Source organism: Lactuca virosa, chromosome 5 (genome assembly GCF_052849685.1).
Source record: "Lactuca virosa cultivar CGN04683 chromosome 5, Lactuca_virosa_CGN04683_v6, whole genome shotgun sequence".
NCBI classification, from domain to species: Eukaryota; Viridiplantae; Streptophyta; class Magnoliopsida; order Asterales; family Asteraceae; genus Lactuca; species Lactuca virosa.
The window spans coordinates 436,733,913-436,747,939 of NC_136430.1; the positions used below are offsets into that span (position 1 = coordinate 436,733,913).

General features: G+C 34.3%; 2 non-coding genes across 2 annotated transcripts; both read left to right on the forward strand.

The window, feature by feature from the left end:
• The first annotated feature begins 345 nt into the window (after window positions 1-345).
• On the forward strand, window positions 346-453 carry LOC145118174 (small nucleolar RNA snoR100). The gene has a single exon (XR_013713150.1). It is a non-coding gene; the product is annotated as a small nucleolar RNA snoR100 (small nucleolar RNA).
• A 146-nt stretch (window positions 454-599) lies between these two features.
• Window positions 600-740, forward strand: LOC145118179 (small nucleolar RNA snoR74). Its single transcript, XR_013713154.1, has one exon. It is a non-coding gene; the product is annotated as a small nucleolar RNA snoR74 (small nucleolar RNA).
• Window positions 741-14,027: the final 13,287 nt, after the last annotated feature.

Below are 14,027 nucleotides of genomic sequence, written 5' to 3' on the forward strand. Positions count from 1 at the left end.
CTAATCACTACTAAGTTCTAGCTTCTATGTAAGGCCCGTGGGAGGCTATTTTGGGCTTCGTTATTAGAAACCCTAACCCATCTATCGCTTATGCTTATATATACAAACATCGACGGCTGATGTTTTTATCTCAGATTTCTTTCATTATCTTCTTGCCCGATTTCAGATTAATTATGATCTCTTGATTTATCGCAACTATTATTTTGTTTTTGTTTTTTAGCAGATCGATTGGATTTTGATTTTTGATTCATATGTGTTTTTTCTTTTGATGTTTGCCTCTTCAATTTTTTTACGTCAATGAATGGACGGATCCGTGTACAAATAAGCCGATGCTCTGGATATATGTGATGAAGGTAGCATGGTAATGTGCACGGAGATCAAGTAACTTTTAGGTCGTCATGTCTGCTCCCTCTGATTTTCTCTGATTTGGGGGCCTGGATTAAACCTACATTTATAGATAGAAAACTGCTTCGGCTATTTATGTCTTCTATAATCTCCAAATTTCCTCTTGATTCATATCCTCTAATCTTGGATTTAGATGAATCAAACTGTAGTTATCATAACCTTTTTTCAAAATTATAAGTGTGTTAACCTGATGTATAAAAGCAGGGATCTATTGCCAAATAATAATGTGAATCGATCTCTCGTAAACATCAGGGAAATAGAGCTGGGCATCGTTATTGGGTGAACCTCTTGAATTCTTATATGACGGATAAGGTTCAGTAAACGAAGCTATATTTTTTGTAAAATCTGTAAAATTTACACCTTATGTGGCTAGATTATGAATTTTTTATATAAAGTTTTTATTATAATCTCTAGAAAATATTTAGGGTTAGAAATTTAAAATTTACAATAAGAATAATGTTAATGATCTAAAATACCTGGTCAAATATATTTTTGTGATACTATGCTACAAACAAATAAGAATGACCTAAACAATAAAGTTGGTATAGTTTTTATATAATAATCAGTTTTTACTCATTTTTGTATTTATTAGTTTAACAATTCGCATACGAAAAGTAACCTTTTGGAGCTGATCTCGATATTAGACATTCAAATTAAGCATATTAGTTTTCAATCTGAAAATCCCTTTCTCGACTGTTGCTTGCTTGCCTTTTTCTGCGGCAGCTCTTCAAACCTCCTCTCTAGGCCTGATGATGCTTACTTAGGTGATGTTTGTGTTTTGAAAAAACCTTTTCAGACCTCCTAGGAGCAATAAGAGGTCTCAATAGGAGGAAAAAAATACGCCTCTTATTAAGTCTTCTTATTACAGTCTGCAGCTTTTTGGTCCACATTTTCTACTTGTGGTCCGCAGACTTTATGGATTTTTGCTTCAGAAAAAACAAACAACACCTTAGGTTCAATTTTTTTTTGAACAAGCAATAACATTAACACAAAGCAATTAGACTTAAGCAAGAAGCTTAACCAACATACAAAGAGGCAAATGGGTACAAGAGAACATTCGTAATAGGAGAAGTACACCAATGTATGAGAGAACATTCTTAATAGCAGAAGGACACCAAATCGACCAATGAAGATAACTTAATTTGGATCTAAGTTTAGTCCAATTAAATGTGCTAATGCAAATATTATTCGCCAAAAGCATTGAAGTTCGTCGAATGTTCCTATAAACAATGTCATTATGCCCTTTTCCAAATGACCTATAAGGTGGATTAAGTTTCCAATTTAAAGTTTTGAATTTTTTTTTGTTAGTAGTCTTAGAATTGAACATCTCTAGAATCACATAGCCCACCCTACAAGCCAACTCCATAAAACATTCACTACATCACAGTTACCCCACAACATAACTCCATAAAACCTTCACTACATCACAATTGAAGAGTGCATGATCTAGGTCTCGATGCAAATCTAACAGAAAGGGCATAAAAAGGAATAAACATTATTATCACGGTTCAAAAAGTTTTGAAAGAGAGGGATCTTATTTTTAAATAATCTCCAGAAAAAACAACTAATCTTTAAAGGGATCCAAATTCAACCACTTGAAAGAATTCTCCCACTATCATGTTTATCCTTCAATGCACGAAGTGTTAGCGCTTTAGAAGATAAATCACTAGCATCATCACCTAGATAAATCACCAGCATCATCACCGATCCAACACCAGTTGTCCGTTCCACTAAGAGCATCTCAAAGTCATTCCCAATTTTCATTTTTTCTTTCATTTCTTCTTCAATTTCTTTCCAGCCATATATGGCTGTAAACGAACTGAACGTTCAACGAACTGTTCGTGAACCGTTCGGCGGGAAGTTCGTTTATGTTCGTTTATTTAATAAACGAACGAACATGAACACAAATTCTCGTTCGTTTAGTTAAACGAACGAACATGAAAAATGGTCTCGTTCGTTCAATTATGTTCGTGAACGTTCGTTTATGTTCTTCGTTTACGTTTGTTCATGTTTGTTCATATAAGTTCCTTTTATCTTCATATATGTTTAATTGTGTTTGATTACATTACTATATTATTGTTCATTTATGTTCATATATGTTTGTTTATTTTCGTTTGTTTATGTTCGTTTAACCGTTCGTGTTTGTTTATTTGTTCGGTTAACTTAAACGAACGAACATGAACAAGCCTCGTTTGGTTCGTTTACAGCCCTACAACCATACCCTATTTATTCTCCTATTTTGGGGGAAATGAATAGTATAACATCAAATATAGTGTTATACTATTTATTTCTCCCAAACTGGGGATAAACTATGAGTTGTCGGTTTTAGTCTTTCTTTTTATACATTTATACATTATTAGTTTATTTTTATCTACTAATTATCATTTAAATGTAATATTTAATACTTATGGTATTGTATTGTATATTAAATTATATTAATTAATTATTATATATATATTAAAATTGTGGAGAAAAAGAATAATTAACTTGACACATTTTGTCCATCTTTGGTCCCTTGAATTACATTTTCGGTCCCTCTATATTTGTTTGTATGTCACTTCTTTAATTTATTAATTAAGGAAATGAATCTTAGCAATACTGAACTGAGGTATTATTTGGCAGAAATGGTCCCTTGATTATAGGTTACGTTTACTGGGCATTTTATGGAAATATTCAGATTCTTACGCTTCCCGATCCTTCCGCCTGCATCCTTATCAAATATCTTCAGGCATCAGCTATATTCTGGATCCTTCCTCATTCCACTGTCCGAGAAACCATATTCTCTTGATCGTTCCTTTTGGGATAGTCACGTTTAGTCCACCGCCATACTATCCTCTGCTTCTTCTTGGCTCCCTCCACCTCCTGCTTCTACCGTCGGTCTAATTGACAATCGTCGGCTACCGATTGAAGTTCCATCGGATGAAAACATTCTTCACTTCGGAACCCTAGAAGGTATCAAGGAATCCGTGTTCTGGAAAACCTTATGAATACTCGATTTCGGTAGCTTCGATTTGATTTATTTTTTCCTGTCGATCTTCACCTTTCTCTATCCCTCTCGACCAACGTCTTTGCTTCCGTCTGGCAGCAGAAAAGAGAAACAGCAAGAACGAAGGTTCCTCCTTCAAGTAGAAAGCGATTCGAGGTTTGATTTTTTTTTTCAAATAGACGCTTCTCAACTCGATTATTGATTTTCTTTTTTCACTTATACTTCTAGGAATTTCGTTTCTGCCCAACAAACCTCTAAACTGTTCATTACGTTTCTTGATAAAGTAAGTGATTTGACTGATTTCAACTCATGTAATGAGGTAATTCCTAATTTTTTTGGTTACTCATCCCTCGCGTCTCTTTTCCGATTCTAAGAAGCTCATCAAACAAATTGAGAATGACAACTTACAGTTGTTGTAGAAACTCAGAAAAGTTTATAATATCTTTTTTTATTTCATGTTGTCGATTTGCTTTAGATTTATTGGGTTTTTGTGAAATCAGATGGTTTGGGTGTTGATTTTGGGCAGGTAATTGTTGAAAGGAAGAGATAGAGGGATCATTGGTCAATTCGATTTCACTGTTTCGCCCACCGTCTGCTCAGGGTGAGGATAATCTCTACCGTCGGTTTGTTGTTATGGAAGAAACACCGAGAACTGGAGCCAATTCTAGGTATCGTGTCTCTTTTTCAAAGTCTACACTTACTGGTCAGTCTTCTTGCCTTCTCTATTTCTTCCTTGATAATCTCTATAGTTTTTTTCTTTTCTAATGTCACAACTCATGGAAGCCTCACGAATATATAGTTATGTTACAAAATAAACTCTTGATGATGAGGTGAAATATTATTTGTAGGTACATACAATGGAGTCTATAAGACAGAGGTCATTGTTTCCCCGTCTCATGAAATGGTAATTTGAGAGACATAAAGTAATGAGAATTATAGGTACCGATTATGTATTGATATTTTTAATAAAGGATGTATGATTTGTAATGTTCTTTTTAATTTTAGTATTCAAGCATTTCAACCGTACGTTTGATATTAATTTTGTATTTTTTGTTATCACCAGTTTCCTTTATGATCATAAGTGGGTATGTTCAAGGGCATCTAAGTCATTAAGGTAAAAGTCATTTAGTGAAATATTGCAATTCTGGTGTGAATGAGAAATAATTGAAATGGTGTTTGATCATTTACCTGAAAGTTAACAATTTCTATCAGGGGAAAATGTGGCAATCATTGTCAGGGTAATATGGTCATTTACCTAAAGGTCAACAATATCTATCGGTGTCAAATACTGCAATTATTCATAAGATTTTCTTTGATTCGAAGGGTATTCTGGTCATTTAGCTAAAATATGCATATCCTTCAACTTGATTTTGTATTTGCCTATCAGACTTATTTTTTACTTTCTGATGTATGGTATACATATCATTGGTCTATCGGTAATACCACAAAACAGAAGAGATATGCATTGGTACGGAGAGATTAAGAATCACAATTGCTCCAGTAATTACCACTTGATAATCTAATTAGTTTACGTTGTATAAATTTTTAAATTTTCCTGTCTGACATTTTAATTCTGGTAATGTAGGGGTATACAGATGGGCATCTAGCATTGCTGCATGTTAGCAATAATTCATTGATTGCAGATGATTATTATGTGGGGTAAGGTGCTACACGTTGATCTTAAATGCTTTATTAGATATTCAGATTTAATCCAAGTAAAGAAATTGTATACAAGAACCGTAGTCTATGCTAATTGAGTTCAGTATACTGTATACTCAGATAAAACCTCAACTTATTTTAAATTCAAATAATGTCCTATTTTTTATTGATTAATCCACTATTAGACCATTTGACTATTTTTACCGATTAAAAAACCATTATTTCTGGTTTTGAAAAAGGACAAAATATAGAAAAAACCACAATCTATATTGGTTGATACAAAAATGCTTTAAGTAGGCTTTTCATTTTCACAAACTCTACTAATGAAAGAAATTACACATGTTTCATGAAAAGGATGTGTTGGATTTGGAGTTGTCAACCGATGGCACACTTCTCATATGTATATTTGTTTAACTTTGTGTTTTTGTTTTTTGTTTTTTCTTCAGGATCTTTGCAGTAGATTTTAGCTGCTCATTTCCATTATGTTCATAGACAGGTATTTTTATATCATTTTAGAGGACATTTTAGTCAGCAAATATCATTGCTTAGTAAGGCTGTGTAGAAGTCAAATATAGCAACGATTGGAGAATCATTTCCAAACATACATATGATTATTCATGCATGAAAAATATATATAGTAAAAGTTACCAGTGATATCTGTAAATCCTAAATCACAACCCTTTATTATAGATAATCTTTTTTTAATGTATTTTGCAGGTCAATCACATAAAGTTCCTATTCTTTGTGTTCATGTATCCAAATTTTTTTGGTTTTCTGCGAATTTACTTCTTCGCGCATTCTTTTTAATTTATGAGCTTTGGAGTTTTGTATTTACAAATCTTTCTATGTTGTAGTGCTGTCCGGAGAAGCTTTCTGTGTTTACGAGTTCAGCAAAGGACGATTGTGTAAATATTTGGGAATATTGACAGGATTATGCTATTAGGTATTACCTGTTATTTATTTCAGCTTTATGGACCACTTCCACGCGTATGTGCAGCAGCCCTGTTATTTATTTCAACTTTATGGACCATTTTTCCATCCATCATCTTTCTTAAAGGTAATGGAAAGGGTGATATATTGGTCTAGGTAGTTCTACTTTAATTAATTAAAATTGCTATAACTTGCAATTCAATACACATGAGTCCTAAATTTTTACATATTTTCCTTCCTTTTCCATTAATCTAATTGCAAGTTATAGCAACTTACTTCCATTTTTTATTAAAGAATTCTACTTTAATTAATTAAAATTGAAACCTTTGACTATAAATTTGTTTCTTATTAAGACATTCTATTATGGAAAATCTACCACATATAGCATTGTACTTCAAAAATATACCAGAAAATGTGACCTAAAAGGGATGCAGACTTCAAGAAGAGGGAGTCAAACTCTAACTCGAAAAGAGTCATAAGGACAAATATGGTATTTTGTCTATTTAAGGATTGTTGATTGTCAAGGACTATGATAGAAAAATGTGTTTTTTTTACCTTTGCTTTTGTCATTCTTTATTAAATTTGATGTTAATTGTCGTTGATGTGTCTTCCTACTTTGAGTTCTATCTGCTACAAGTTTACAACCAATTTGCTTCTATTCTTTTTGTTATTAAATCATTGTTCTTTGAAACTCTATACCTACTCATGTGCTGTTGCACCAGATCTTTAAGGAAATCGGAGAAGATTTGTCTACATGAAAATGTGTGCTTGCGAATCCATTTTGTAAGTTACGTATGAAGGGAATTAAGTTACTTTCAAAATATCATGATCCATGATTAATACGATGTGCATGTTTTGATATGGAGTTTGTGTGTATGCATGTAGGTCCAGATGATATATCTGTACACATTCACTCATCAATGTTTGGTTGTGCTCACGTACGGATGAATATTATAACAATGAAGATATATCTGAGGAAACCATACTGCTTTTAACAATTTTTTTTTAGAAACGGAATATTGCTTTTGATACTTGATTTGCTACTGCATGAATTTAATCTGTTTTTGACCACAAACCAATATAATTCTAAATCCAACAACAAAACTTCCGCCCCATGCTTCGCATGGGCATCCTTCTAGTTATAAATATAAAGTTTATTTTTTGTTTATCAAATTCATATAAAAATTTAAATACATATTGAAAATTTAAAACACGATAATGTATTTTACAAAAGCTTATAATTAAGTGTTATAAATATAATCTTATTTATTTAATAGTATTGTAATGAAAAAAATATAGATTATATATTTGTTAAATTCAAATTAGTAGAAGGGTATAATTGACAATCTATATAAGTTGGAAAAATGAAATATATTAGAAAAATACTTTTTGGGGGTAAAAATAGGGTAAAAAATGAAGTAAGGTTAGAGATGAAACATTATTTACCATATTTTTTACTCCATTTTTTGGAGGAAAAATGGAAATGAGTTGGAAATGGTCTAACAAACTAAACGTTGTCAAGCAAAACAATTAACTCCGAAAATTTGGTTGTCTCTCCTAAGTTGGACCAGCTCCAAATCCATCTTGAACCAACATCGTTTTTATTGTTGCGTTTATCTAAAGTAAGACAATCTTTGTATGTCTCTAAATCATACAAATTCGAAAATAAGTATTTCAAATGAATATCTCCACACCAAACATCTTAAAAAGCTCAGAAAGGATAAACCCTTATCATGCAAGTCAAAATCAATTTGAGATATACTTAAATAGAATTCTTGACAATAAGTTTATCATCAATGAGTTTTAATTTATGGATTAACTTAATGCATGAAGATCAAAAGGAATTACCTCCTTGCTTTAATCTCCACCACCATTTGGCAACAGAGCGAAATTAGCCGACTTGAGAGAACCCACACCAACACCTTAGATTTAGTGACCAAATCCCAAGAAACCCAATTTATTTTTCTCTTGTCACAATCACCGCCCCAAAGAAATCTCCTTCTAATACCATCAAGCATAAGAATGATCTTCCTTGTAGCTCGAAAGATCGAAAAATAGTAGAGAGACAAGTTATTTAAGACCGAATTCACAAGAGTGAGACGACCACCAAAAGACAATGCTTTTGCCTTCCAACTCTATAACCTCTTCTTAAATTTCTCCACTAATGGATTCCAATTTTTGGCAAGTTTCATTTTCGTAATTATTGTTTTCCTTTTGTTTTCCAAAGTTTAGATTGAGTAAACAAACTGTTATTTTAAATAAATATTTTTAATATACATTTTCTTTGAATGATCTGTTGTATCTTTGAATCTATAGGTGAATCTTGTCTCTACCTGTGTAGATTGAAATTAATAAAAACAATCGTACATGAATTTTAACATGTAAGATGATTTCAAAAATTAAAAAAATATATATATCATTTTACAAAATACAATGATATACATGGGAACTATCTGTGTAGATTGAAATTAATAAAAACAATCATACATGAATTTTAACAAGCAAGCTAATGTTAAAAATTAAAAAATATCATTTTACATAATACAATGCTATAGGTGAAGCTTGTCTTTACCTGTGTAGACTGAAATTAATAAAAACAATACATGAATTTTAACATGTAAGATGATGTCAGAATTTAAAAAATATCATTTTACAAAATATAATGCTATAAATGGGAACTATCTAGTAGACTGAAATTAATGAAACAACCATACATAAATTTTAACAAGCAAGTTGATGTCAAAAGGGAGTTAAAATTTAAAAATATACCATTTTAGAAAATATAATGCTATAAATGGGAACTATTTGGTATACTGAAATTAAAGAAACAATCATACATGAATTTTAACAAGCAAGTTGATGTCAAAAGGGAGTTAAGGTGCTAAGCATCATCGTTAGGAAAAGGAACACTCACCCTAGCTCTTGTTTGGGGGCTCGCCAACTTCAACTCGCTATATGCATAACAAGAGGAGGGGGAAGTGATTGGTTCGTATTGAAGGTGTGAGTTCACAGTATATGCGACAACGCCCAGACACAAGAGGTACATTAGACCTTGATCCAATTCAAAAATATATTGTTGTATTTCTTATGTTAGTATATGGCAACCCCCCACCCCCCTGTAACAACCGGTTTTTCGTAACAGGTGTTATTTTACAAGATATGGATATTACGAGTTGAGTAGATGAAATAAAGTCTTGAGTTGCTCTATTTTGAGAAATGATATTTAGCAAAAGATAATTAAATAATGTTATAAACCTCGTTGAGAGGATTATGTGGATATAAAGATCATCAAAAATGGAATCCGTTTGAGAAAGTTATGATCATTTGAAGATTTGATGAAAGTACGCTGCTATATTGAGAAAGTCAACGAAGGTCAAAGTCAATGGTCAAACCTTTAACCCTCACTACGTGAGGGATGTTTCCTCACGACGTGAGAAGAATGAATCGACGAAAACACGTGGCGAAAGAGCACAACATATGCCAGAAACCGGTCTAAACACTTCTCACGATGTGAGCAAGCCCAGACTATAAAAACGAGTCATTTGTGTTATTTTGGAGGATTTTGGCTCGAGAGATGCTGCTCGGGAGCCATTCTCGGGAGTCTATACCGGAGATGTTATACCGTCATACAGGGATGCGGGGCCAATATACGAGATCTGTTGAGGTTTATTTTACCCCGTTAATTAGTATTTGTGATACATGATTATTATTAGATATATTAGACCCGTGTAAGGGTTATAGGTATTCGTGATATGAAGCTATTGTGAACCCGTTGGTGAGACTAGTGAGAAAATCTCATGATTAGATATTGAATTTGGTTGATAAGGGTTATAAACCCTATTACCCGAGAAATACCCAATATGAGAGATTTAGCCATGGGCTTACGGGTTTAGCCTATTACGATAATATTATGATATTTAGTTATTGTTGTTATAAGAGGTCACATGGTATAATTATTAGTGAGTATGGACAGGTTATAAGGAACTTGTTATTGGATAAATAGGTGCTATCATGTGATGAGCTGATAGATAGTGGAGAGCAAAGCTGAGACCGGAATAAGTCTATCGACTAACCAGGTGAGTAACACTACTCTAACATCTATTGTTGTGATAACTGTGATAATTATTATATGGTTGATTATTACTGACAATACTTAATTGTTGATTAAGATATTGAGAAATAGATAATTATGGAGAGATTAGATTATGTTAATAGATTGATAGTTGATTGATGGATATACTATAATTGAAAGATAGAACTAATTTGATAGATCGGTTATGGATCGAGATATTGAATATGATGGAGGTATTGATTATTGATAAGATATATATTTGAGAGATAGATCATTACTAAGAGATAGATCCCTTGATGAAATGATTATATCTGATATGTGACTATTATGTGAAATTTATATAATTTGCATGAATTGTATGATTTTACACTTAATCTGATTTATCTGATTATGTTATAGTAGTTGTTATTCACTAAGTCGTGAGGCTTACGTTTTTGTGATAATCTGTTTTGCAGCGTAGATTTATTGTGACACCCGGCTCGATCCTATGCTTGATGTCAGCACGATCCATGTGATAACTTTTTGCATGCCAGAGTGCCACTGTACACCAAGATTATTTGTAAAACTTTTTAATGATTTTTTTTTGATAAATTTGGGTGTACTTTGGTAGAAAAATCTGGGCGTTACACCCCCCCCCCCCGATGCATTAGACGAGAGTTTTAAGATGTATGCACGTACTGCACGAGAAAGTCTTCACGGATTTTGCAGATCTATCATGTCTTTATATGGTCCACGATATTTGTGTCTTCCTACTTCTAGTGACATACAAAAGTTATATGCTCATCATGCGAATGTGCATCGTTTACAGGAAGTTTAGATTGCATGCATTTAAGATGGAATTTGTGTCCAAATGCATATCATGGACAATACACATAGGGCAGTTATCATTATCCTATGGTAGTTGTTAACGTATACTTATAGGAATACGTCAAAGATAAAGAGACAGTTATCTAAATGACGACCTAATTAACAGTCGCTACCCTCGCGACCTCGCACTTAGACCATGACGCTCTAGCGCCAAGGTTCAATGTAGAACGAGAGCGCGCCGGTCCGTAACAAGCCAAAACAGTACCAATCACTCCCCAGAGTGACAAGTGTAGCGCTCAGAGCACTGCTCTTGGGCAGCTCTGCACCAATAGCAGATAGCCGCTAGTGGTGCACGATCCGCCAATAGGACGCCTCCACGTCCTGACGGTCCAGGAAAGACAAAAAGTATTGTCGGGGACATGCTCCCTCAACGACATGTATAAAATAGATCTTTCTCCTCCAAAAGAAGGGATCTCCTCTTTCTCTATCTCAAGCTAAACCCTAGTTCTCTCTAGGGGTGTTAACGGGGCGGTTCGGTTCGAATAGTAATAAAATTGTGAACTGTCACCACGGGGCGGGTACCTCATGTGCACTAACCGAAACCGAACCGAATCGGAAAAAACACCGAACCGAACCGAACAATATAAAAGCGGGTAACCACGGTTCGGTTCACGGGTACCCGGTAAATATAAAAAATCAAATACAATCAAAACTATAAACTCCATTCCAAAGATTTTCTTTCTGAAAATTAGTAAGTCCAAAAGTTATAAAAACATAATGTAGCTCAAATAACATACATTATAATTTGTATAATAAATATAAAAATAAAAACACAAGAAAACATAATGTAGAAGTGTAAAATTGGGATTGCCAATCATGATTTTCGCGGATACCTAAGTATCCAAACCAAAACTGACCCGTTGATATCTGGTTTTTTCGGTTTCAGTTTTTTCAGTTTCGATTTTTGTCAGTTTCGGATCGGCCGGTGTGACATCCCCAAAATCACGGCCAGAAAAGACCGGTTTCATTTATGCTTTTAAAATAATTTCAGAGTAAATCCATTGATTTAAAAGAGTTGCGGAATTTGTTCCCAAAACAAAATATGATAAAACAAAATTTATCAAAGCATTTCTTAAAGAAATGTATTTTCATTATATAATCAAAACTCGGGATGTCATGTTCCGATACAGACACAAAAGCATAAACAACACATTATAAGCCTTACAACAGTTATATACAACTACATGCCTATAAACAAAATAACTTGATGATTCATCCATCTTATGCTCTCGCGCCACTACCTGTAATACAAATAAAACCGAGTGGGTCAGGCTTGGGAGCCTGGTGAGCATATAGGGTTTTCAACCCACAATAAATAATTATATTTAATTTCACCAACCAACAATAACCCGATTACCCATTCCCGTTATCCTCACTTTGCGTCCCTAAAACGACAACTATCACAAGGGACCTAATCTAGGATTTTTCATCGGGATGGACATTACTGCAAAGGGGTTTCCTTGACAATAGATGTCCTAAAGGCAACCATGAGGGGGGTAGAGTACACCGGTGAACACATCGTTCACAACACCTACAGGTTATGAACCTGCCAGCGTTCCACAGGACAGTCTAGAAAGAGTCAGTGGTCGTCATCCATACTCCGCTAGATGACTAGATCAACAACAACATCGAGTTCTCTCATCATTTTATTTCATCACACAACAAATGTCTACCCATGTTCTACCCAACATTTAGTAGATAAAAATATATACATTTATATACAGCTTTAAACCTGTACAAATCATTCATTCAACAATTATTTCAAATAAGCAAATAATATACAAACACATAACACGTATTTTATAGAGAATACTTCGTATCTATGTGTTAGAAGAAAATGAATATACACTCACTTGATCAGAAGATGATCGGACAGCACTACGGCTCAAAAAGTAGTATTCTTCGGTGAAACTGGGATGCTTTCTTGAAAACCGGGCTTCTCGCGGGCAGAGCTTCGGCTCGGGAACTCTTTTCTTCTCGGGATCTTCGGGCTTCGGGACTCGCTTCGGGTCTCGGGATGATACCGGGGCTTCGGGGGGTTATAATAGGGCTTAGAGAGAGTACCGGGAGTGAGAGAGAAGAGATTGAGCAACCAAACTCGGCTGCCCCTTGAATTCTATTTATAGGGCTGTTTTCATGAAATTCACGTCGTGAACAGTACTCCCACGTCGTGGGCTTGATCGTCACTACATGCGTCATCATAGGTTGCGTCTGACAGGCTCTGAAAGGTCAAATCACTGAGTTCACGTCGTGAACCCTCTATTCACGTCGTGAACCCTGACACAGCTTTGGGGTTCGCGCCCCGAACTTCAGAAATTCATAACTTTCGCATACGAGCTTCGTTTTCGACGTTCTTTATATCGACGCGTAGGTGAGATTATGCTCTACAACTCTCGTTTAGACTCCGTCGGCTAATTTTGACTTTATTTTTATTATATATTTATTATATTATTTTTAGTAGGACGGGACAGGAAAACTCCGTTAGAAATTCATAACTCCTTCGTCTGACTTCCGTTTTCGTCTGTCTTTTCACCGTTGCACTGCTATCGACGAGATCTTCGATTCTAGTTTAGATTGTTTCGGCTAGAAATCACTCGATCTCAAAATCGAACTTCGGGCTGCACTGCTAAGTCGAAACTTCGAAAAATCATAACTTCCTCATTCGAAGTCAGATTTAGACGTTCTTTTCATGAACGCCCTCGGTTTAACGAACTCTACAACTTTCGTTTAGATCACTAAGGCTAAATATCACTCTATCTTGAATTCATATTTTACGTCATTCAGCGTCGTGCCGGTTCTGTCACGAAACTTCGACAAGTCATAACTTCTTCGTTATAACTCGGATTTCGGCATTCTTTATATATTCGGAAACCTTGTCACGACCACTTCGTCTTCATGTATCGATATTGGTTCTATCTAACATTTTATTTTTATGCTTATTTTTATTCTTAATTCAATTAAGCCACACAATTAAGCATAAAACACATAATACTCAAATAATACATTCTTATTATTTCAAAATGAGTTACAAAGGTTAACCTATACTATTACATCAATATTAATGCCTAGCCCAGGAACGCGGGCGTTACAGCCGGTTCGGCTCGGTTT